Source organism: Ambystoma mexicanum, chromosome 12, assembly GCF_040938575.1.
Source record: "Ambystoma mexicanum isolate Mex_15411 chromosome 12, UKY_AmexF1_1, whole genome shotgun sequence".
Classification (NCBI taxonomy): Eukaryota; Metazoa; Chordata; class Amphibia; order Caudata; family Ambystomatidae; genus Ambystoma; species Ambystoma mexicanum.
Window position 1 is genome coordinate 1,011,453,458 of NC_090936.1, and position 26,417 is coordinate 1,011,479,874.

The 26,417-nt window shown below is 48.9% G+C and overlaps 1 protein-coding gene across 3 annotated transcripts in view; it reads right to left on the reverse strand.

Moving 5' to 3' along the window:
• TNPO3 (transportin 3) overlaps positions 1-26,417 on the reverse strand; it is a 1,153,743-nt gene that overhangs the window by 721,805 nt on the left and 405,521 nt on the right. The window lies entirely within an intron of this gene.

The window sequence follows — 26,417 nt, forward strand, 5'->3', positions numbered from 1 at the left end:
GACGGTAATTGACTTGCACTGCTTGGCCTTGTCTTGGCGCACCCTTAAATGACTTAGATGCCTGCTCTTCGAACCAGCCGGTCCAGGGTGCAGCATGCCCCTCCATGCCGCACGAGAGGCGCCTTGGCACTGATCCACACCGCAATCCTTCAAGGTTTGTTTGGAAAACCTGAGGCACTGGAGGAGTTTGTCCTCTATAAAAAACATTCCGCAGTACACAGCTGGAGCAGAGCTTGAAAAGGGAGCTATACCTCCTTCTCCGACATGGTCCGGAATGCAGAGTAGGCCTGATGGCCTTCTGGAATCTTCAATGAAACTGGTCCCCACCTCTCGGCCTTTGTAGAGAAAGAGCACACAGGCTCCGTTTGACAAAAATGTAACTTTACCAAAAAACGCAGATCAGCTCACAGGGCAAAACACGAGGACTCCCAACACTTGAACGTCCAATAAAAATCTGAAGATGGCTGCCAGAGGAGGGGCTAGGGAGAGGACAGTCATTGGCCGGGGGCAGTATGATCATGAGCTCAGTGATTGGTTTAGAAGAGAAATACAGTTTGTAAGTGAAAGGATAACATTTTCTTTTACAGGGGTTTCGTAGAGAACACGTTACAGTTTAGAAGAGCAGCAATTCAAGGTAAGTACCCATGCTGTTAAATAAACTTTAACACTATTACTTATACAGGAATAGGCACTTTACCAATGATACTTTTCAGAAGTGTGGGACACAATTCTAGGTTAAGTAAGAACTCCAGCAGACTATTAAGACTTTCAGCGGTTCAAGTTAAGTCGGAATAGACATACTTTTCAGAGGGGCAGTATGAAACTCTAGGATAAGTAAGAACTGTAAAGCTATTTTACAAGTGCACTAAGCAAATCAGGATAAGCAAAACGCAATGGTACACTTTTAGAAGAGCAGCAGCTATTCAAGGTGAACAAACCCTATTGGTAAGCTTTTAAACTCATTCAGTTCCATGCAGTCTTTAGGGTTACCCACTTGATGTCAGCGGACACCATTGGCTCAAAAGGTTTGTGGGCCAATGCGCCCAATAACACGTTGAGGACCCAGGCTGGGTGAGGCCTCTTTATGGGTGGGTAGAGGCTGTGGAGGCCCGCCGGGTGCCGCTTGACCACCAGGTTTAGAGGAGGAAAGAGACCCTCTTCTGAATTTCTGTAAGCACCTATAGCTGCCAAGTAAGTGCAGCATGTGTCGACTTGCACTCTGCAGTGTGCGAGTTGTGCTGAAAAAGAGAGGACATCATTCAAAGAGCACTTGAGAGGGTCGATCTCCTTAGAGCTGGCCCAATGACAGAATCTAGACCATTTGCTCTTGTATTGGGTCCTGGTAGCTATGCTTCTGGCGCCCTGTATGATCTGCAGCTTAGCCTGCGATAGGTTCAAATGCTTCAAAGTGACTTGCTCAGGAGCCAAACTGCAAGGGCTGGCTTGCGAGGAGCAGGCTGGAGGACCCTGCCCCTCTGCTGTGTCAGGAGCAGAGCTGGGCCCAGTGGCAGGTGAATGGGAGGCCTGTCTGATAGGCTGAGCAACTCGGGGAACCATGATCTCGCCGGCCACCAGGGAGCTGTCAAAATGATGCTGAGTTGACACGATTGCTTTATCCTGCAGATCAATCTGTGGACCAGGGGGATGGGCGGAAAGACGTACCCCAAATGTAGTTCCACTGTAGCTGGAAGGCATCGCCCAGGGAGTCGGGGCCCTGCCCCTGGCAGGAGGCGAACTGCTGGCATTTCTTGTTGACATGGGAGCCAAACAGATCCATTTGGGGGTGCCCCCATCTGCGGAAGATTTCCTCCAGTACCAGGTCGTTCAATTGCCATTCGTAATTGTCCGCCCCCAGGTTGGCTTCCCCCGGGAGGTGGAGAGCCATGAGGTGACCTGCAGGAGGGGCTGCCGGAAAGGCTTGCCCCGCCATAGGTTGAAGTCCGGACCACCAGAGGAAATCCGGGTGGAGAGACATGGGAATGTCCACAGCTCAGATTGTGAGCCCCTCTCCTGATTCCAGGAAGTTGCGAAGTGCAGCTGCAGCCTCCTCATCCTGAGTCTCGCGTGAGGGAAGGCCAAAAGGAACGCCGCCATAATGCCCAGTAGGTGTTGGTACCACCAGGCTGAAGTCACAGTCCTGGAGAGGAAGTGACTAGTAGCTCTCTTGACGGCTGCGATCTTGTCCTCTGAGGGGAAACGCCCTCTTGGAGACGGTGTCCCAGATGAGGCCCAGGAAGGTCAGCTGCTGCATGGGTTGCAGCAGAGACTTCTTGAGATTGATATTAAACCCCAGGTCGTTGAGTGTATTCATAAGCGCGGGGAGGTGTGAGAAGGGCCTCCGGAGATGAGGCCCGGACGAGCCAGTCATCGAGGTATGGGTAGATGTGGTGGCCCTGGGTCCTGAGGAGAGCCGCCACCGCATTCATTAGTCTGGTGAATACCCTGGGGCCGAGTTGAAGCCGAAGGGTAGAACCTTGTACTGGAAATGGCAACCCATGATCCTGAAGCACAGAAAGGACCGATGAGGCTGCCACATCGGGACGTGTAGATAACCGTCCTTCAGATCCAGGGAGCACATCCAGTCTCCCGTGTTAAGTGTCTCCCCAATGAGAGCTGGCGTAATCATCTTGAATTTTTGTAGAGGTAGGGAGAGGTTGAGGGTGGAAAGGTCCAACACAACTCTCAGGCCAGCCTGGTTCTTCTGAATGGCGAAAATCCTGGAATAGAAGCCCAATCCCTCTGGTAGGCTGGGACTTCTACTGCCTGGCTCTCGATGAGCGACCGGACTTCCGCCAACAGAGTTACTGTCCCAATCTGTGGGAGAGGAGGGGAGAAGGAGGAGAGGGGAGGGGAGAGGGACCGGTAGGCAGTACCCAGTGGAGACTACAGATGGGATCCAGGGGTCCGAAAAATGTTGGCGCTAAAAAAGTACACGAGAAGGCGCAAGCCTGCCCCCCACCCGAGACACGTGGACCCGAAGGGGTGTGTCATGCCTTTTTTCCCCTCTGAGGCTGCTGAGGGAGGGGATTGGAAAAACCCTTGCCCCTCTCAGCCCCCCCCCCTTTGTGCTTTCCTCCGATGCAGACTCGGGGAACGGTCAGGTTGCTTGGACCTCCGTTCTTGGAAGCCTCAGAACCCCTCCCACCCAGGCAGCCGCCCCTTGTCGGAGCGTGGATTGGACTGGCTGTACGCCTTGGACGTGGCCTTCGTACGAATAAAGACTTAGCAGTCCGTGAGCTGTTCTTTTTATCCAATTCCTCATCCGTGGAGGAGTGAAAGAGGTCAATACCCTCAAATGGAAGGTCCAATATGCATTCCTGTACGTCCGGGTTAAACTTCGTAGCCCGGAGCCAGGCCATCCTTTCTCATGTCCGTGGCGATGCAGATGGCCCAGCAAGAGCAATCGATATGGGCCACTGAGGACTCCATGACGTCGGACGCTACCAGCCTGGCTTCTAGTTTTGGGAGGAAGTGCACGATTTCCTGCCAGAGCCTTTGGTTAGCAGTGTTGGCTTGATGCAGCTGCAGGGAGGTGTTGGAGTACAGCTTTTCCTGTACGCCTCCAAGATCTTCTCCTTGCCTAGCAGTGCTGAGGACAAGGTGGCCGAGGACAACGGAGGCTTAGAATAAAGTGACGCTGCAGCGATCACCGAGGAGTGCGGCTGAGGATGAGCCGAAAGCAAGTGTATCCCCCTCTAGCTGCCTGTACTTGGCGCTGAGGCGCCGATTGACAGGTTGGGCCGAGTGTGGCTTGAGCCACCCCTTCCTGGTCAGGGCAACAACAGTCTTCTTCACCGGGATCCCAGTCTTGGAGGGGGGCCTTAGGGTGAGGACTTCTGCCAGGACCCCCTCCTCCGGCTGCTCAACCTCAGGCTAAAAAAGGCCCAGGTATTCTGCCAGGGCCGCAAGGCAATCGTGAAGGCCTTCGATGACAATGGTGTATCAGGTCCTAGTCCTCCTCTGTGTCCACCTGAGTGCTCAGAGGATCCAGAACTGGCAGAGGGGAACTGGATGTGGTGGGCTGTGGTGTGGGAAACCGCCTGCACTGCCGGTGGCACTGGGGCCCTGAGCCAACGGAGTCATTGGAGGAATGACTAAGGGTACTAATGGGGTTACCTTCGGGAGCATGTCCCTGATCGCATCAAGAAGGATATCTCATCTGGGCGTTCGCATCAGTGCCAGAAACCTTTCAAAGAACCAGTCTTCGGAGGCTGAGAAGGTGGCAGGAGATATTGGAGTGGCCACGGGATGCTGGGGCCAGGGCGCACTGTCTGGGATGCAGGGGGAACCTGCCCTGTGCTGCTGATGGATACGCTGTAGGCCACATACCTGGTTGACCACAGTCCCACCTTGTGACTCGTTCCTCGACCCGCTCTGCTAGAGGAGGCATTGGAAGAGCAGCCATTTTGTCTGGCGCTGCAGCCATTTTGTGGAGGTGCGTGCCACGTGGCGAAGTCGTGGTGCCTGGCTCGCTGGAACCAGCCCCGTCCAAGATGCTTGGTGTTGGATCGAAAGGCTTATCCCACACCTCAACCCGGAGCCTGGACGGCGTAGAGCCCTCAGCGGAACTGCCGGTAGTGCTGCCTGAAGGCACCCCCTCAGACATTATGCCGGTACTAGGGAGTTGCCCCTCGGTAGTAACCCGGTACAAGAACCTTGCAGCCCCTCAGCATCGATATCGGGGGATCTGGAGACCCCTCGGCCACAAGACCGGTAGCTGGACTAGCCTTGGTACGTTTGCTGTTACTAGAGCCCGACCGGTCCCTCCCGTTCGGGCGATTCGTCGGAAAGGAGTCGCCCTTGCGGGGTGCGATGGCGAATAGAGGCCTTACCTTAAGTCCTTCAGGTCCTTAGGAGGCGACATCTGGAAGAGCTCTCTCCACCCAACTAGCCTGTTTGTCAGTGCCGAGGTGTCAAGGTGTCACACCCTGAGCAACCTTCCCATTTGTGGTCGTGGCCAAGGTAGCGGAGGCAAAGAGTGTGGGGGTCTGACGTGGGGGGAGGGGCCCCTCGCAGGTTGGGCACCTGCTGAATCCCGCCGAAGTCGACATTGGCCAGGGAGGAGCATGGCGTCGGAGGACCAAGTATCGAGAAGAAAAAGAAAAGGAAGAATATCGAGGAATAGCACGTGGTATTACATGGCTGAACCCAAACCCAGGAGCGCTGGTTAAATCACTGTTTACCCGGAAAAGGGGACTGAGGAGTGGTGCCGGTGGGCGGAGTCAAGCGAGCATATGCTCCCAGGGCCGCGCCCCTGCGTGCCTCCAAATTTAAAGGGGAAAAAGGTTTTTCTGGTGAAAAAGGTGCCATTTCCCGTCCCTCACGAGGGACGCCCATACAGTATGGAGGAAAGTGGATGGGATGTAAGAGTAGGAACAAGTTACTTACCTGTAACTGTTGTTCTCCAGCATGGGTATGGCATGGATTCACATGCTCATGAAAATTCCCAGTCAGGCCGGGAATCCTCGGTATAGAAAAAAAATCAGTATCCGTTTTGTTTCTGATCTGTCTTTTTTTAGTAGTAACCAATCACTGGTCTCTGGGTCATGCTGCCCCCAGCCAATGACTGCCCTCTCCCTAAGTCCCGCCTCCGGCAGCCATCCTCAGATTTGGTAGCACGTAAAGTGGCAGTATGACCAAGTGAAGAGCCGCAGAGGGGTAGGCGGGAAGGTTCGCATGTGAATCCATGCCAGACCCATGCACCACCACGGGAGGTGGCAACAGGCTCAACATTAAGCAATACAACAACTCAACATTAAGCATCTCTTACCTCCTCACCAGGCTCACCTTAAGCGAACAGGTTGCGCAGCACTGCTTGGCCGACCCTGGACTCCTCCCTGGAGTCCCGATCGACGCAGTAGAATCTTGTGAAGGTGTGTGTCGACCTCCACGTCGCAGACCTGCAGATGTCCAGCAGGGGCACACCAGACAGGAACGTCGTGGTAGCAGCGATCGCTCTGGTCGAATGGGCTCTTGGCCGGCCGGGCAGCGGTCGGTTTGCCAACCGGTGACGGTGCATGATGCAGCCGGAGAGCCATCTGGAAATGGAAGTCTTCGAGAGAGCCTTCCCTTGATTCATAGTCCCAAAGTTCACAAACAGCTGTGACGTCTTCCGAAAACTCTTTGTGCGGTCCACGTAGAACTTCAGCGCTCTAGCCACATCCAGCGAGTGCAAAGTCCTCTCGGCCGGCGACGAAGGCGAAGGGAAGAAAACTGGCAACACCAAGGGCTCGTTGAGGTGGAAGTCCGACGGCACCTTGGGAGTAAAGGAGGGGTGCGTCCTCAGCACCACCCTAGTGTCATGAAAAATCGAGTATGGAGGCTTGCAAGATAGGGCCTGGATCTCTCCCACTCATTGTGCGGAGGTGATGGCCACGAGGAAAGCTGTCTTCCATGACAGGAACTTCAAAGGGGCCAAATGCATAGGCTCGAATGGCCCCCCCCCCCCCATGAGCCTGGTCAGCACCACATTAAGCTCCCACGCCGGGGCAGGAGCCTTCACCGGCGGGAATGATAGGAATAGTCCCTTCATGAATTCTTTCACCAGGCGATGAGACCACAAAGACGCCCGTCCCGTAGTCCTGGTATATCGGGAGATTGCAGCCAGATGCATTTTGATGGAGGCGTGAGCCAGTCCAGCTTTGGCCAGCGACATTGGGTACGGCAGTACATGAGGGGCCGTAATCCGCAGAGGGTTAATCTGTGCACGGCACCAGACAGAGAACCTCTTCCATTTATGTCCGTAGCACTTGAGAGTTGAGGACGCCCTGGCCTTTGCAAGAACCTCTCTGCAGTCGGCCGGGATGTCATACCCTCCAAACTCTAGCGCTGCAGGAGCCAGGCCTGCAAGTTCAGCGACTCCGGGTTGTGGTGAAAAATGGCGCCTCCTTCTCTGGAGAGGAGGTCTGCGTCCGTCGGCAGCTTGACTGGTGTGGCCGTTGACAAGTCCAGAAGGTCCAGGAACCAGATCTGTCTCGGCCACGCCGGTGCAATGAGGATCATCCTGCACCGGGACCTCTTGAGCTGGTTGATGAGCCGGAGCAGCAACGGCAGCGGAGGGAACGCATAAAGAAATAGGCCGTCCCAGGGGAACGAGAAAGCATCGCCCATGGTCCTCGACTGGGGGAACCTGCTGGCGAACCTCCGGCACTTGGAATTCGTCGCCGTCGCAAAGAGATCGATTTGGGGTTCGCCCCATCGTCAGAAGAGTCGATCCACTTGATCCTGGCGTAGTTCCCACTCGTGGAACGAGCGCAGCTCCCTGCTGAGTGAGTCGGCGATCGTGTTTTTTATTCCTGCCAGATGAAGAGGCACCAGAAACATCCGTTGGGCGACGGCCCAATGCCACAGATCCTGGGATTCCTTGGATAGGGCCGGGGACCTGGTTCCGCCCTGCTTCCGGATGTAGAACATCGTGGGGGTGTTGTCCGTGAAGATCCTCACCACCTTGCCCTTGAGGGACAGAAGAAAGGACCTGAGGGCCCAGAACAAGATGCTGATGTGGAGTGACTTCTCCTCCGGGAGCCAAAGGCCTCTCGCGTGAAGATCTCTGGAGTGCGCTCCCCAACCTTCCAGGGAGGCGTCCGTCTTCACCGTCACCTGGTGAGCTGGGGTCTGAAAGTCCGTGCCTGCCGACAGATGGGAGCGGGTACCCCACCACCGGATCGCCTGACGGAACGTCTCGTTGAGAGGGATCCTGTCCTCGAAGCTGCCCCTCGACTGGACCCAGCGGGCGTCGAGGAACTCTTGTAAGGGGCGCATCCGAAGCCTGCAAAGTCGCACCAGATAAATGCAGGAGGACATCATCCCGAGGAGGGACTTGATAGATCTTACCCTGGCCATGTCTGTGGCCAGCAGACGCTGCACCTTGCCCAGAATGGTCCTGGTCCTTTCCTCCGACGGCGAGGCCAGCTGTGCCACTGTGTCGAGCTTGGCTCCCAGAAACAGGGCGACTTGCGACGGAACCAGGTGGGATTTTGGAAAGATGGAGAATCCCAGGTCCGTGAGCAGCTGGACGGTCTTCGCAGTGTGCTCCATGGCGAGCTTCCTTGTCCGGATGAGCCAGTCGTCCAGGTAGGGGTAGACATGGAGCCCCTGTAGGCGCAGCCGCGCTGCCACCGGTGCGAGGCATTTGAACACCCTGGGTGCCGACTTCAATCCGAACGGGGGGGCCTTGAACTGGTAGTGCCGTCCTTGGACCACGAACCTGAGGAACTTTCAGTGTCTTTTTAGAATGGGGATGTGGAAGTACGCATCCTCGAAGTTCAACGACGACAGGAAATCGCCCTCCTCCAGCTGTCCCAGCACGTGCTGGAGGGTGACCATACGGAACTTCTGTGCCTTGATGTACTTGTTCAGTCGTCGCAGGTCCAGGATGGGGCGCCATCCTCCGGTCTTCTTTTTACGAGTAAGTACCTTGAGTAAACTCTGGAGCCCCGAACCCTCTTTGGGACGAGCTCGATGGCACCCTTCTTGAGCATCGCCCTTACTTCCAACAGTAGTTGAGGGACGTTTTTTCGTTCCTGGCCACGGGTGGAACGCGAGGGCACGTCTTCTGAAACTCGAGGGCGTGCCCTTGGGCCAGGGCATCCAGCACCCAACGGTCGGTGGAGATGGACTCCCACACGCTGATGAAACTCGCCAGCCGGCCTCCCACCGGGGTGCTTAGACGGGGGCCCCACCCCACGGTCGGTTCAATCTTGTTTGGAGGCTGCCTTGCCTCCTTGACCTCCCCGTCGACGACAACGGGCACCACCTGACTTGCCGCGTCCCCTGTAGGCTTCCTGGGACGAAGATCTTGCCGCTTGGCGGTACGTGGAGGAGCCAACTGCTGGATCCCTTGGAGGCACCTTGTCTGCCTCCGGAGCTCCAAAAGGACGGCCGTCGTTGTTGGAGCACTCCCAGTGCCCGGGCAGTCTCGGTGTCTGTCTTGATGGCCTGAAGGGACTCATCAACCGCCTTCCCAAACAGGTTGTTCCCGTCGAAGGGCATGTCCAAAACCTTGGTTTTTGGTCCTGGCAGAAATCCGTGGCCTTGAGCCATCCTCGTCGTCTCAAGCAAACGCTGTTGCCCAACTGACGGAAACCGGTGTCGGCGATGTCCGTTGCCACAGTGATGGCGTGGTCCGAAGCAATCTCACCTTCCTGTAGGATTTCAAGGGCCTCAGCCCTTTTGGCGTCCTGAAGGAAGTCCAACAGAAGGGCGATTTTGAATCACAACTCCCTGTCGTAGTGGGCTACGATAGCCAGGGCGTTGGCCGCCTTGATAGTCGTCGCTGCGGATGAGATGATCCGTTCTCCCATCGTGTCCAGCTTCCTGCCCTCGCCGTCCGGCAGGGAAGTTGATGTTGAGGCCGATGACCCCCCCAGCTTTCTTCTTTGCCGCCGCCGAGACGACCGAATCCGGGGTAGGTTGCGCCCGAAGGCACAAGGGGGCAGCGTCGGGACCCGGTACTTCTCGTACTGGTCCCTCTTTGCCGGCGCCGTGGCAGGGTTCTTGAGGAGGGCAAGCCACTCATCCCAGATGTCATCAAGAAGCGGTGCGGCGAGGACAGTCTTCCTTTTAGCCTCGCGCCGTTGGTAAAGGAACCCTTCCTTCTCTTCCGGACAGAGCTGGAAGAGCTCGGACGCCCTGGAAATCATGGCATGAAAGGATCCAATCTCGTCGGGCGGGGACGCCCGAGCAGGGGGCGACGGGGGACACGTCCCGTCGTCGCCTCCGTCGTCATTTGTACCGGTCGTAGCCGTGTCCGTGCCTGTATCGTCCCCGTGGGTAGTAGACCGGGGGGGGGGGCAGAGCAGGCCGCAGAGGTGGGAGAGGTGGCATAGGATGCCTTGTCCTCTTATGCAGTGGACTTTCCGAAGGTCCTGGCTCCGGTTCCCCCGTCGGGTCTGGCTCAGGTACCTCCGTCGGGGAGAGGGGCAACGTTGTCCTCATCTCTGAGCAGAAGGACTGAATCGCTGACAAAATGGCCGCCGAAGTGTCCTGCGGTGCCGGAAACTACGGGCGGGATGGCTCTTGAGGAGCCTTGTCGGCGACACTGTCGCTCTCGTCGTTGCCCTCGTCGGGATCCCTCCCGATGGGCTGGGCCTCTTCCACGACTTCGATGAGCTCTTCTTCAGAGGTCGTGTCTGTATCCACGATGGCCACCAGCCCCTCCCCCACCTTTTCCAACAAGGACTTCGTGGGGGTCTTCTCAATGTGCCTGGACGACGACTCCCTCCGTCGTGGCAGGGAGACTCTGGGTCCTGAGGTCGCCTCCACTGGTGTAGCCTCCACAGGCTGAGCCAGGGCTGCGGCGACATCCTCAATCGAGGACTTAGCAGGGTGAATTAAGGCCATCGTCACCATCTGTACGCCTGGGACCTTCACCCCTTGGGGGGAGGGACCGAGCCTCGCTCCCCCTTTGCCGGAATCTTCCAGATCGACCAGGGCCTCTCCAGAAGCTTCGCCGGATTCTCGGACTTCCTCTTACCCGAGCCAGAGCGTTGGCTCCTGGTTGATGGCGCCGGGGAGGATGCGCCCTGCCTGGCAGCCAAGGAGCCCGACCGTTCGGCGCTCCCGGTGCCTTCGGACTTGCAGTGCTTAGCCTTTTGTTGGGCCCCCGTCGCCGGGGCGCCCTCACAGGACTTAGAAGACCGCTCTGACTTTTTTCTTCTTCTCGCCTGACGGGCTCTTCCCTTCCAGCCAGTTGGCGAGACGGAGGTGGCGATCCTTCATGGTCCGCTCCGACATGTTCCCACAAAACGCACAGTCCTTCTCCGTGTGCGTCTTTTCCTCATGGAGACAGTAGAGGCATAACGAATGCTCGTCCTCCTTGAAAACATTCTGAAGCTGGCATCCAGGGCAGGTCTTGAACAGCTTCCCGGGCATCAAGCTTCCTTTCTCCTGGGCCATGTCCGGGGTAGGCCTCTGAACTTCTGGAATCCTCCAAAAGCGGAACTCGAAGAAATCTTCACCCTTGAGGGGCGTAGAAAACTCAGAAACGGATCCCCATTGATCGGATGTAGAAACAGTGGAGCTTGAGGCTCTATTTAACTGAAAAATGAGAAAAAGCTCGAAAACGCAGCAAAAGCTCTAGAGCTACAGCACGAGGACTCCCAACACTTGAATGTGCGGTAAAAATCTGAGGTTGGCTGCCAGAGGCGGGGCTTAGGGAGAGGGCAGTCATTGGCTGGGGGCAGTATAACCCAGAGACCAGTGATTGGTTACTACTAAGAAAGACAGATCAGAAACAAAACTGATACTGATTTTTTTCTATACCGATGATTCCCGGCCTGACGACGGGGAATATTCATGAGCATGTGAATCCATGCCAGACCCCATGCTGGAGAACAGCACCACCGGGCCTGTTTGGTGGGGTCGGGGGATGGCACGTGGGAATCCAATGGTTCCCCCCTTTTGCCGATGCTGCCATCGCTAGAAGCATCTTCCACATTTATGGTGGCCAGGGCTTGGTCTTGGGATCTGTTAGGCAGAATCCTGTGCAGTGCCTTTAGGGACCACTACACACAATTAAGACTACAGGTGGAAATACAGGTTTTACCTTTGGTACAAGCCTGTACTACCAAGTTATAGTGGTAACAGAGCAGCCAGGCCTATCTCAAGAGTATATGAGTAGTAGCAGAGATTACAAAAAGGGACAACAATTACTGTGACTCAAGCAAACACTGACTCAAGGTTTCAGGTAAAAATATCAGTACATTTATTTTTAAACCATCAGTTATAAACACAACACGTCTATTAAACTTTAAACAAAACCACACGTTAAATATACTACAACTAACCAATTCACTTTGTACAGTAAGTCTCAAGGTAAGTACCCTGTGTTTAAATGAACCGGTGTTATGAACAAAACACGATACCGCTGATACGGTCGCTATCACTTTTTGACAGTTCGGTCTACTAAATAAACGCGCATCCGTGACATGAAATGCTACTGGGGCAGAAACACTTAGCAACTGAGATACCAAGGGGGAGTTGGAGGCAAAAAAAAAAAAAAAAAAAAAAAAAAAAACAGGCAATATTTAGGTTAGGTAGACAGTATCGAAAAACACTCAGAAACAGGAGTTCAAAAGTCAAAGGGTCGAAGCCAGGTTTAGATGACACTGGAGGCCTGTGCCGAAGATCACACCGTTACAGTTCACGATTCCGTATAGCCCAAGAGTACTTGAATATTGTCAATGTTCGAAAGCAAAAGTTATAAGAAGGAGGGAAGACAAGGACGAGCCTTGGAGAAGAAAAGGGGTTCACCCAGTTTCCTCGAGTAGAACACAGTACCTTATTTCCACAATGCAGCTGGAGTCCTGGAGCTTCATTGTGAAGGAGGACGTCTGAAAGGGGTCTGCACCACACAGGGATGAAGCCGGCAGCAGCGACAACGAAAAGGTGTGCTCCTTAAAAACAGGAGAGGCTCAGCAGGTGGCTATCCGGACCACTACAGCAGTGTGCAGCGATTTCGACTACAGCAGTGATCTCTGGCTGAAGATGATGAGCTGGTTATCCCCACCAGGCTCAAGGGAAGAAGACTCTGGCCTGGATCTCCTCTTAGTCGAAGGGTAGATAGCTCAGGACTGCAGCAGTTCTTCACCGGGACGGGGTAGTTGCAGCAGCCATCGGTCTCTCCGCTTCTCTTCGGTTCCTTGCAGTTCCAGAGGCGACTGACTTCCAGCCCAAGAGACCTGCCTTTTATGCGCAAAACCCCCATTCACACAGCCTGGCTGTCAATCACACAGCAGGGGGGGTTGTCCACCCGGGACAGCCACCTCAGGCAACCATGGCAAAGTGTGACTTGGGTTTCCTAGGATACCCTGTGCAGGGGGTGACTACACCCCTCCCTCACATTCAGCCCACCTAGACACCCAGGAGCCTTGAGAAGCCCGCCAAAAAGACGGTGAACAAAGGCGGCCTTTAACAAAAAGAAATGGCGAATAAACCCAACCGGAGCCAGAAGAAAGACGTTTTGGTCAAGCGGGTTTATGTTCGAGGCTAATATAATAGCCAAGAACAGTACCACGTTTATCAAAACATTGAAGCGGAATCTCATATATAGAGCCCTCCTTTTAGGGTCAGGGAATTTAATTAGGTATGACTCCGGAATACCCCTTTTCTTTCCTTCATAAATGATCTGATTATAGATCCTGGAGGACACCAACCTTTCCATGGACTGCATCCAATCCAGGGATTGAAGTTTTTCCTTAACTTTCAAAGTGTTAAGAATTAAGGTAGAAAAGTTAAGGTAGATACCACTGCCACCAGCCAAGTCTAAATGTTAAGAGCAAAACAATGCTCAGGGAGGTACAGACAGAAAAGGGGTACCGATTAGCCCTTTCCAGTACTCCATGTAAGATGGGGTGTACTGGTCTGTGGTAAAAATGACTATGTAAAGTAAGTGGCAACTTTACCTTTCTCTGGGGGACAGTAGTCAGCCCCAGCGAAATGGAGTCGGAGGGAAGTCTAAAAGACAACCCTGGGTTACTACACTAAAGGTGCTGTGTAACCCGCACAAGAACAGGGGCACCTGGAGTGGTGTGCTCCAGTACCCAAGATCACACAATGAGTAAAACACATAGGCCAAAACACATGTAAGAGTGGAAACAGATGTACGCTCTTACCAGGTGGAAAAAATAAAACTCCAGAAATCCAGCAAAGCTGATGGGGGACTCAGTAGGTGGGGGAAATTAGCCCTAGAAGGAGAATTCTCCCTAACAGGATCCTTTAAGGTTTTGGGATTAAAAAACTTGCAAGCTTTATAGTGGCTCTAGTCATGATCCCTCGAAAGACAGGTTGCACACCCGGTGCAAGCCCATCCAGGGACATTTTTTTTTACAAGTTGGATAGAATTTAATAAGGTGTATTTTCCATGTCGAATTGTAAGAGAAATATGCTCTCTTATTAACTAAGATATGTAACCACCCACCACTCTCCCTAATGTGTGGGCTGAAGCCGAAGTGCCCTTCCAAGGCTGTGGAAGATCGAACGAAAGAAGTTGTCCAGCCGAAGTTTGTCCTCTAAACCGTTGTCGAAGTTGTTTGCCAAAGAACGGCGATAACAGGACAGAACGAGTAACTCATTTTTTCTATAATAAATGGTATTAGCCGGAAAGGAACTCCGCTTTCGGCATCTGACGATGGTGGAAAAAAATAAAATCTAAGGGACCTGGGACCTCGACGCGTGAAGGACCAGGTGTACAGTGGAAGTCACACTAGGGATAGTATTACTGGCACACCCGGAAAACGCCCCTTTGAGTTTCGAAAAAACAACTAATACCCTGCAGCTTCCACTAGATGTCAGCCTATGCCTAGCATGTGATCTAAGCAGATTCCACAAGCCGGTACACCCCGGTTCAGCGACGGGATGTTTTGGCATGCCAGTCCTGCTCCGCACCACAACGGCAAAATGCGGCATGCACACCAGTGTTGTGTATCTCCACTAATACACCTGTTAAGCTACATGATTAAGGGGGACAGGGCACACAGACCAAATGTGTTCTTTGACTGCTCATTATATGGATACACTCGAAAATAGTGCTAGTCGATCCAACCAACTAAAATCCATTCAGGTTTTCAGGCTATTCAGAACCGTAGCAGTGCCGTACATAAAACAAACTTCACTATGACATACTTCCCGAGGTAAGTCGTCCAAGAACAGAATCAAGCGGCGACAGACTGGGGAGGAACGTGGTGCAGTGCGGGGGGAGGGGGTGCTGCAGCATTCGTGCAGGACATTTCAGTGCGGCCAGTTGGGCGCGGGCTGCCGCGCCAAATCGGCCCGCACCGAACTGGCCACACCGAAATGTCCTTCTCCGTCCACAAGCCTCAGAAATGAGGTTATACTTAAGTCTGAATTATGTATTGTCATATTCAACAGGCAAGTGGATTGTTTTAAGGAATCATCCTCAGACAGGGATCCCTCGTAGTCTGGAATACTGACAGCTAGAAATGGATGCCTTTGGGCGATTTACAACTTTCTGCCTGGCTTTATCCTTCTCTCTAGCATTCCCATTCCCTGCAACATCAGCATTGAAATTAGATATTTTCAAAAAAAATGTATCACATCAATGTCAGCCTGTGTATCCTGAGTGTTTATGTTTGCATTAATTGAATTATTAGCATTGTCCAATGTGCCCTGCACTGGTGAAAGTGGAAGCGGTAACCTGATAGGCAAATTGCTGGAAAAATCTGTCATTTTGCGTAATTTAACCCTGCTTCTTAGGGAGAATTATCAAATGGTTGATTTTCCTTACCTACTGAGTCCCTCAGCAGCTTTGCTGGATTTCTAGGATCTATTTTTTTCACCTGGTAAGAGTGTGAGACTTGTTTCCCCTCTCTTACATGCGTTTTGCTAGGTGTATTTCTACTTTGTGTCATCTTGGGCACTGGAGCCTCACCTACTCCATGGCATCTTATTCTTCCATGTGGGTTACACAGCACCTTCAGTGCAGTGACACAGGGTTGTCATTTCGACTTCCCATCGACTCAATTTTCTGGGGCGGACTACTGTCCCCCAGAAAAGATAAAGTTGCCATTAACTTTAGTCACTTTTACCACAGACCCAGTACACCCCATCTTCCAAAGGGTTAATTCTTATCACTTTTTGTATGTGCCTCTTGGAGCAGTGTTTTGCTCCCGTTACATTAAGACTTGGCTGGTGGCAGTGTTATCTACCCTAACTTTTCTATCATATATATATATATATATATATATATATATATATATATATATATATATATATATATATATATATATATATATATATATATATATATATATATATATTTTTTTTTTTTTTTTTTTTTTTTATTTTGCCTTTGGTTTATGTAAACCTTTACAAAAGAAAACAAAATACATTTTTTTATACAAAAAGGAAAGTATTCAAGTTCAATTAAAAACAAAAGATCATGAGGTAAAATACAGTTAAAATCCTATTTCATGTACAAAGTATACAGCATCTGAGCTGATGTTAAGGCAATCCAAACTAGAACATATATACATTTATTGCGATGTCTACCAGTTGTCTCTTCGAACAAGTTTTTTTCCTTTTTACATTTGTTCAATTAGTGAGATTATTTGGCTGCAGACAGATTACAAACTTCATGCAAACATTTCACTATAGCCAATTTCAATGCATTCAATTTGCCATAAAGCATATTCCACCAAAGATCTTCAGTATCAACTCTTGACGGGTCATGAACGAATTTACCAAACAATGGCAGTCGTTGGGTTACCAAAGCCTGACAATTTATTAGCAAATGCTTCAGTGTTTCAGATACTTCATTACTGTGACAAAAACGACAGGGAATTATCTGTGTGGTAGCGAATTTCTAAAATTTCCCCTGTCAAAACATTGAAGCGGAATCTCATATATACAGCCCTCCTTTTAGGGTCAGGGAATTTAATTAGGTATGACTCCAGAATACCCCTTTTCTTTCCTTCATAAATGATCTGATTATAGATCCTGGAGGACACCACCCTTTCCATGGACTGCATCCAATCCAGGGATTGAAGTTTTTCCTTAACTCTCAAAGTCTTAAGAATTAAGATTTCCAATGTTAGACAAACAGAATAAAGACATTTCAAACAATCTATTTGGAGGTTCAACAGCCACTTCGAAGTTGAAGATCCGGTTCTCAATCTGCAACCCATCAGTGCATATAAGGTATTCTCTTTGGCGATAAGATTCCGATAGAGATTTAGTCTTTTCAACCTGATTTTATTGTCTAATGAAAGACCCAACTCAAAACGGATAGCTGACATAGGAACACCCTTTGGTAAACAAAGTATTTTTCACCAGATTTTAGACTCCAATTTGGCGGCCAATTGGTGAGTTTGAAATGGTAGAATTTCAAAACCATATAGTAACTTAGGTAGAACTTTAAGATTATAAAACCTAATTACTGGTGGCACTGAATACTTACATTATTTAGTAGCTACCTTTTGCATTTGATAAATCAATTTATCTGCTTTCTCGAAATAGTAATTCCAGTACATGTGGATCGTAGCCTCACTAAAGATCGGAAAACCCAAATAGCAGTGATCTAACTTTAAGCAGTAAAGATCCCTCTATCTTCCATCTAAAATTGGAAAGTTTTCTCTGATTAGTTATTGATTACAACAGATTTTTTTTTTCCCATTGATAAACAAGCCATTATTGTCCACATATTTTGAAAAGGCCACCAATTTCCGCTGGAGACCCACAGGGGTAGCGTCAATCAAAAGGATGTCATCTGCGTAGGCTGTCCAAGATATTTTCCCGCCCTCAATCCTTGGTGTGAAAAGTGATGCTACAGTCAATGCCACATCAACGTCCCTTATATATAAATTGAAAAGGGTGGGACCAAACAAGCACCCCTGTCTAAAACCATTACCTGTTTGTATAAACCGTGACAAGTCCCCTGATAAGTTTAATTGGATTTGAATGGCAGAATCTTCATGTAAATGGATGATAATGGTCAAAAGTCCGGATGGAATACCCATAGAAGCTAGCTTGGACCACAATCTTACCCGATCCACCATGTCAAACGCAAGGGAAAGATCGATCGAGGCTAGATATATGGGAGTAGCGGCTTTCTTACACGGCTTTTCCAACAGAAGTGTAAAAATTAGACCCCCTATTTTGGTGCCCATCCCTTTTTTGGAACCCAAATTGTTGCATATGAAGTATCCCATTTGCTTCTACCCATTCCTCAATTTTCAGAAGGACTATTCCTGCAAATACTTTAGAGTCCGCGTCCATGATAGATATCGGACAGTAATTACGTGGCACCTTGTGTCCCCTTTTTTTATATATGGGGACAATTATGGAGAGCCTCCAAGAGGGAGGAAAAGAGCGTGTCAGTATAATGTCTGAAAATAATATGTAAAGAGCCTTAGCCCATAAATTTGGGTTTCTCTTCATAATACTGTTTGTAAACCCATTAGGGCCTGCACCTCAAGAGGTTTTAGCGGCCTTAATTCGTTTTTCTATATCTTCGACATCAAAATTACATAACCAGTTTCACATTTTGATTGTTTCTAAGCTATTGTTATAGCAAACTTTCCTTCATATAAGGTAGAGAAATGGGTGGCCCAGACATCCTCTTGTACACATACAGTTTGTTGAATTACCTGTGTTTTTTCCAATGAGTTTATTAGCGTCCAAAATTGGCGAGCAGATGAATCTTAGTGCCGTTAACAGTGCTGTATTGTCTTTCTCCAGTATATATATCATGGATTTTCAACCAGTTTTTGTTCGCTTGTTTGATAGAATCTATTGTCTTAACATTTATATCCTGATGTTGGTTGGATTTTTGGATTGCTCTAATTTGTCGGTTTGTTTCTTCGCCCTTACCATAGGATCATAAATGTGCGCATGTTGAGGCCTTGCGTTTCCATTTTTTAAAAATTTTACAGACTTGTCAATTAGACATTTAATGTATTCACAGAAAAAGGGGACCGAAAATAATGTTAATCTTACGGATAGTGGCGTACAATGATGCTCAGAGAAAGGTGGCATTTAATTAATCTATGTTGTCATCATGCCATCTAATCCTATTCCCTCTACATGACGCCATCGTAGTCGTTGGAAGTGAATCCTGGATTTGTTTAACACAATTCCAATACAGTTTAGCCTCCAAAGTTCTATGATCGCTCACGTACGATTCACCCACACAGAAGTCAACACGAGTTGCAAGTCGGTCTGAAAGGAACATGTGATCTACTGCTGATTTTTGTATGCCATTCGACCATGTATTCTCATTAGCAGAGGTATCGAAAGCTGGATTCATATGGGTGAGGCCCCAAGAATGGAAAAGTTTAGACCAGATGCGCCCCTGCATAATTTTACGAGAGATGGAGTATGGTGCCCCATCTATTGGTCCCGAATTTATCATAGATCTAATAGAAATAGAGCCCATCTTCTTGTGCATTCCCACACCATATCGGATTTCTGAGTAAAAATCACCCAATATGATAATATCAAGACCTCTGTATTTCAGCAACATGTTCAGAAGACAAATATTAATGGACGGAACAATATTATCCATTGCATATTTTTGAGGGTTATAGCAGATGTTCGTTACTAGCATAAAACAAACAATATGAATTCTTATATTCCAGTACAATCACCAAAACACTGCTTGCAATACTGAGATTCCATTATTCGCGTTCCATTTGCTATTTTCACTGCTGTTAAAAGGCCCCCAGATAGTCTACCACGGGGCCCTATCGTAGCAAATTGGTATCTACATTCAAAACCATCCAAATGAAGCGAAACTCTCAACCAAGTGTCTTGGATACAGATACCATCCATGGTTTTAGGTACCAACCACATTAGAGGTCAAAGTTGAATAGCCCCTAGAGTTCCATGAAAGAATTTGCCAAAATTGTGTGAGGTCTGTACAACTGAAGTTTCTTTTGCGTTGTTTGGATTTGAGATATAGATTCTCTCAGGGATAGCGCTAACCATCTCCAATCTTGATCATCACCTCCCCTTGTAGGGATATTGACTTCCTTATTCATACGGTCTTCCTCCCGCATTGGTGGCGCATTGGGCTTCTGATCTTTAGAGTCCTTATCGCTATCCCAACCATAGCTGAAGATAAGGATATCATACCCCATCTTATTAAAGTGCTCCGTCTCCTGTGTTATGAGGTCAAAGATGTTTTGAGACCTCGGGACTATTCTCACATGATCCAGCCGCGATGGGTGAATAAAGTCCACCAGTCTAATGTCTGCCGAGGAGATCAATCTCAATTTTGGAATCTCATTAAGCAGTGAGAGGACACATGATCTATTTAGGGAAGACGGACCACCAATGTCACATAGGTTATATAGCAGAATACTTGGGTAGTCTGGAAGGGCAGGTTGCCGCCTGGTCATATTGCGCAAGTCACTATCTTTAATCTGAACTGGTGTTATTGACTGTTGGCTAAACCTAGCATCACCATCCTGGTACTGTTTTGCTTGAGTAATTCTGGGGTTAAAAGGCTGTTCCAATAAGTTCCCACTGACCTTTTGTGAGTTTTCCCCCATGCTAGGCTTGGTAATCCGAGTATGGTGTTTCAGAGTCTGCTCGCCAATATCAGTGGGAGCCTCCTCAGGGTCCTGAGGGAAATTTCTGTTTCCTTCCTCCTGACTTTCCCATTGGTCCCGATTTTTGAGCCTAGATGCCTCTGGTAGAAAATCTAATAACATGTTCTTAATGATCCTTGGAAGGTCACCATTGTCTTTCCCCGTTTCCTCTATTAGCTGTAATGGAATGGTTTTTAACCCTATTAGTACCGGGTCCGTATCATCCCTTTTCTTCATATTAGCAGGTTCCATTTTTAAGGTGGGTGCCTTGTCCGGCAAAAGCCATGAGACCACTTCACTTGTTGGTAGAGGATCCCTATTACCAAGCACTGGTTGAGAGGTGAAGCCCAATCGATTGGATTCCAATGATGTCATTGGGGCTTCCCCTTTCTGATTTGGGATCTCCTGTGGTAAAATTTGACTAGAGGTTGATTTTTCCAGTACTTTATAAAAGTTAGATAATTGGAGCGGTTTTACTTTAGTGTCCTCCCCCTTCAAACTGAGTGAGAGAGATCTGTTCTCGGGCCTAGAAGTTGTATTTCCACCTACGGCAGTCTCCCCCCCCCCCTTTGTTCTGTCTTTATATTTTTTGTTTTTGGTGATTTTTTATTTTTTTTATTGTCCTAGACAGGACAAGGGGGAGTTTAGGTCAGGGATGACATTATGTACCTGCAAAGCCACTCGACTTTCTTCATTCAGCTGTATTAGGTCAGACAGTGCAACCTCACTTGTCAACCTTACATTCTTTGGTTATTATTGGTACCTTGTCTGGTAACCGATTTTTCTTTAGCTGCCTTATTTTTTGCTCTCAATGCCAGATGTTTTTGGCGTCTTGAGAGGAAATAGCCCTCACATTCTTGCACTGATATGTCTGTTTTGAGAGCCCGCAAGTGAGTTGTTTATATCTTTGGACTTTTTCAAATGATCTGTCAAGACTGACGGACTATCTGGAGGATCTGGGGGGGGTAGGGGGTCACCATGGTCTTTTCACCCTCCCCTCCAGTTATTTTGATTGAAGAAGACTGAATCAAAGTTGACACTCCCTGTTCTACTTTATTCATTTTTTGATAAAGTTTTTTCATTACCAAAAGAATTTGTTTATCCCCTTCATCACATGTTTTTGGAGTATTGCTTAGAAGAACAGAGTCAGTCATTGTCGATTTGCTTACTGCCGTTACAGCTTAACTGCATCTTGGACGATTTAGGAATTTGCAGGTCTGAGAGCCCTGGGATTTAGCGGTCAAAGGGAAGGGTAGGGTCGTCTTTCCTGCTCCTGAAATATCAGTACAGAATTTACCCATTAGAAATCCTTCCACCCTATTAAGTTTGGATTGTGTATCTAATACAACCCGTTTCAGATCTCCGATTTCCCAGTGAGTCAGCTCATGTCCCTTGTCCAAGAGATTTAATATCCGAGAAATTACTGGCAATGATTCCTCAAAGTGCTTATCGTTCCCTAGATTTGGGGAACTAGTCAAAGAGCCCTTAGTGGGGCGGTGAATGGATTCTGGGCTCAGAAATTATCATTTTATTATACTCCCTTGGAACCATCACACCCTCATGCAAAGGCAAGTCCATATTTTCCTCCAAAGGCCATTTTTGTCCCCTGGCCTCGGAGAAAATAGAGGCTGACGGGAGAGGAAATTTCGCATTGGCAGAGAATATTCTATGCGGAGTTAAGGTCTGCATTCCAGGAAGAGTATTAAAGAGGTGAACCTCATCAACACCGCTGCATGCTGCACTGACAGGGGTGGAAGGTCCGCGAGAGCATTACACGTTTGCTCAGTTCTAATTTCACAGTTTGTGACATCATTGATACATCCAGTTTTGTATCCTCAGACTCCACTAGTTGCTCCACAGACCCTTGTTCAGGCAGAATCTCTCGAATACTTAGGAAACTTGTCTGAATGGGAACTTGTGAGTCAAAAGATAAACCCACTGGAGTAAATTTGTCATCCTCCGACACATTTCCCCTATCCCTTGCGTGTACCTGGGCGATCATATGAGATCGTTCCACTTCCTGTATAATATCTGTTTTTATATGATTCTTTCCATTTAATGCCATATTCATCAAAATGTCATTTTCCATCACCACCTCCCTGTTTATGTCCACAAAGCTCCCTTTTTGCTCATTTGTTTCTCCCCCTAACCCTAAATTCTCAGTTAGCATTGAGTTCAGCCATATCCTTTTCATTATTTAATACAGGGGAGCATTGACCCTCATTTGAGTGATCAGCATTTGGGTTTTTGGAAATAGGGGTTGGAAGACATTTTCCCCATTTCTTAATACTGTGGCCATGTTGAAAAGTTATTGAAACCTGGTTTTTCCTTTTTCCCCCTATGAGGTCCCCCACCTCACCTCCACACGACAAGTCCGCCCAACCGCCACACCTCCAAATTCAGGAAGTTGCTGTAACAAGGCGCGGGCTGGGAGCCAGCACCAAAAATGGGGGGATTCAAAAATGCATAAAAAAAAAAATAAAATAGTCACACCACCAATTATTACGTGCCACATTAAGTGAAGGTGAGCACGCGTCAATAGCAAATCAAAAAATGAACCACTAATGACTATATTACAAGCAAATATATAATGCACTCACCACACCTCACCCGCCCACCCAAACAGCCAAACAGCACACTTGGCAACACTTGGAGGCGCGCGCAGGATGCGCGTGCATGCAAGTTTTATTGAGGATTCTGGGTGCAGTTGGAGAAAGGGGGTGTGTCTGACACCGTGCATCTAGGGGAAAAATAAAAGAAAAAAACAGTGTCAGAGAACTGGTGCTTGGACACGAAAGGGCTTGCGGGAGGGATGTTAAAACAAGGGAGGAGTCTCCAGCCCAGCTTTGCTAAGAGCACTACTAGAGCCCAGCCCAGCCCACAGACACGCATCAACAATATATACAATTACTGTTGGTTAAGTAGTCCTTAACACGAGTCCAAGAAGCAGCGTTTCGCCGCATATAAAGAAATAAGGCTTCCTCTTGCGCATACAGCTTTTTCAGTCGGATACAGATGAAAGTCCAGGCAGAGTCCCGTCCAAACGCCAAACAGCACACTTGGCAACACTTGGATATCTTATATAAACGTGGTAATGTTTTAGGCTATTATATCAGCCTCAAACATAAACCCGCTTGAACATATATATTTTATTTTGGCTCCGGCTGGGTTTATTCGCCATTTCTTTTTGTTAAAGTCTTTCTCGTGTTTTACTCTGCACGCCAAACCAGGTTTGGTCCTTTTGTTCATCGCTTCTTTGCGGGCTTCCACACAGAAGCCCTCCTTTAGGCGCCTAAGAGTCTGGGTAGGCAGGATGTGAGGGAGGGGTTTTAGGACCCCTGCCATGGGTTCCCTTGGTAACCCAAGTCGCACTCCTGTCTGATTGGCTAAGGGGACTGGCCTTGCCAGGACAGCCACCCTGCTGTGTGATTGACAGCCAGGCTGTATTAATGGGGGAAAATGCATAAAAAGCAGGTCTCTGGTACTGGAAGAGCAGTCTCGCCACTGGAACGAAAGAACCAACGAGGAACTGGAAGAGGACCCGTACAACGACTGAACGACCCAGTGAAGCCTTGCTGCAGGTTCGAATCTTCAGAATCCAACGACAGAAGATCCTCCAGGAAACTTCTTCCCTTGAGCTGGTTCACCCAAACAGCAAGCCGGGAACCCCTCCTCTGGTCGAATTCGCTGTACAGAGCTACAGTGGGCCGGATAGCCGGGAATGTCGGACCCTGCTTGGGTTTTAAGGAGCGCGCCTTTTGTCGCTTTGCTCTGCTGCTGGTTTCTTCCCTGGGTAGTGCAGGGCCCTCCAGTCTTTCTATTTCTGATCAGTCCGACAGTCGCTTCAGGAACCGTGAGCCTGCAGGAACTACCAGGAATGTCTGCCTCAGCTACAGCTCCCTCTCCGTTTTAAGGTACTGTGCAAATCCGGTTGTTCGTTTCGTTCAGCTGAGGTGAAAGTGTTTGATATCCTTCTCCAATCCGAGGGCTTGTCCTTCTCTTCTCTTTAAACTAACTTTTCTATCAACCAACCTCATTCAGAAACCGTGCCACGAACTTTACCGCAAACTACACTGAACTGTATTATCTTGAGCAAAAGGCTTTTGAACCATTGACGATGGCCCTAAGCCTTTTCTATCCGATTTTATCATTGTAATCTCTCTTGTTCGCTTGCTCTCAGTACTTACCTGTTGGTGTGAATTCATTTCTGTTAACTTCTGTCTTTCCCTCCCTTTTAAACTGCTGGAGTGCCATTTTGCTCCCACTTAATTTTGTGAGCCTAACTTGTCTAGAATTTAAGGGGTGTGGTGTATTGAGAGTGTGATTTTTAGACTGCTTATAATAGTGTAATGTTCTACAACTGAAGAGTGAAATAAATGTATATTCTTTTACTTGAAAACCTCGAGTCAGTGTTTGCCTCAATCGTAGTAATTGCTGTCCTTTGTCTAACTATTTGATACTGCTCACTTACTCTTGAGAGAAGTCTGGCTGCTCTGCTACTGCTACCACTTTAACTGTAGTACATGTTTGTACCAAAGGTGAAATTGTACGGTCAATTGTAGTCTTAATTGTGTGTGGTGTTCCAAAAGGGTACTGCGATCTAATTCTGCCTAACTTTCGTAGGTTGTACATGCGGGGGGAAATCGTCAAAAAGCTTCACTTCACTGTAAAAAGTCAGAACAGGGTGTAAAAACACAAGCAAAAGGTTTGGGGGTTCAGATAACATGGAATGTTGCTCCAAGAGAAAACCTAACAGGGAGTGCAGGTTTCCCTCTCCACAGGACATGCAAGGGAAGGCAGATCTGGACTGTCAATGTGTAGCACAGAACTCCCAACTGAGGAAGAAATTCCCTGAAGCAGAACAACTTGCAATTCCTGATCACACTGGAAGTAAAGAGGTCCACCTGAGTCCCCCCACACAAGGAGATCACCTCTAGAATCTACTGGCAAAGCTCCCAACTCATGCTAGGCCAAGGTTTGCTAAAGGATCCTGCAATGATGTTCTGTGTCTAAGCTAGATGAACCACCAGCAGACATGCCATTCTCCAGAGCCCACAAACCGTCACATTGCTTCTTTGCACTGACGTAGAAACACTACACAACCCCACTTGTTAAGTTAGTTCATTGCAAACGAAGTGTCCGTTAGGACCAGCACATACTTCCTCCACTCGGAGGGTTAGAAGGCAAACAGGGCCTGCCCGTTTGCTAGTAGCTTCAGCAAACTGATGTCTTCTAGTTTTCCCTGGAGAGTGAAGTCTGCTCACTGTCCGGTAACCTCCCCATTTCCGAAAAATCACTCTTGATACAACATCACCAGGCAAGACTATTATTTAACAGTCAGGACTGGAACCCACACAGAAGGCTAGAAGGGAATCAACCTGCTGTTTTCTTGCCTGTTTAAAGGGGATGCATTTCACTTTATTGTTTCAGCTTTGGGGACTTGCAGCATTCATCTGGATCCTTGTTGGGAGTACAGTCTGCTTCAAAGTCTTCTGCCATTTAGGTGAAGACCAAGATTTCCAAGGAAGGGGATAGCTCTTCTCGCTAACCACCACAAGAGAATATATGGGGTAACTGCGGGCTAGTCAAAACTAACTTCAGCTAAGACCACTGGTGCCCAGACACGGTTCACCGAGGTTCAGTGAACACTGCAAGTGCACTCGAAGACCTTCGTAGCAGAGAAGGTCAGAACAAAGGACTTGCCTGGTCTTTGGAGAGCCTGGGAGGGGTCCTCAGCACCCAGAAGTAATTCACCACCAATGGGCTCAATTTTCCAGCATCAAAACATTGTAGCCACCTTAACCGCTTCAGGATGCATTTTGAGCAAGTACAAGCACCAAGAGCTACCTTTGACAATTGCTGCGTTTCAAATTCACTGTCAGGGTACTGACTGGACCTACTACATGTGCCAGCATTTGAATCACTGAAGAACAGCACTGCATTATGGGACCCTTTGGAGCCTACTCTAGAATTGATCACCACATAGTGCCGCACAACATCGTTGAACCACCTCGAGCTCAACTGAATGTCTCAAACACCTGCAGTCAAGTGATAAACACTGACATGAAACTCTTTGATGACCACTCAACCTATTAAAAGCACCCAGAATACCGGTTTGATGCTGTTGAGCCCCAAAGACTAGCATTACATATTGTTTAAACTTGTTCTGCCCCACTGGCCAGCTTAACGGGCCCTAGCTACTTGCAAGACCCAAATCACTGCCTTTAAAAAAAACAACATCTTCAATAACTGACATTTGCTGTTAAAATCATTGCCTTGGGCACCCTCCATCCCCCCCACCCCCCGACTTCAAGCCTAGAATGCTCCCTGTATTACAAAGTCTGAATTAACTGCATTTTCCTTTAGTTT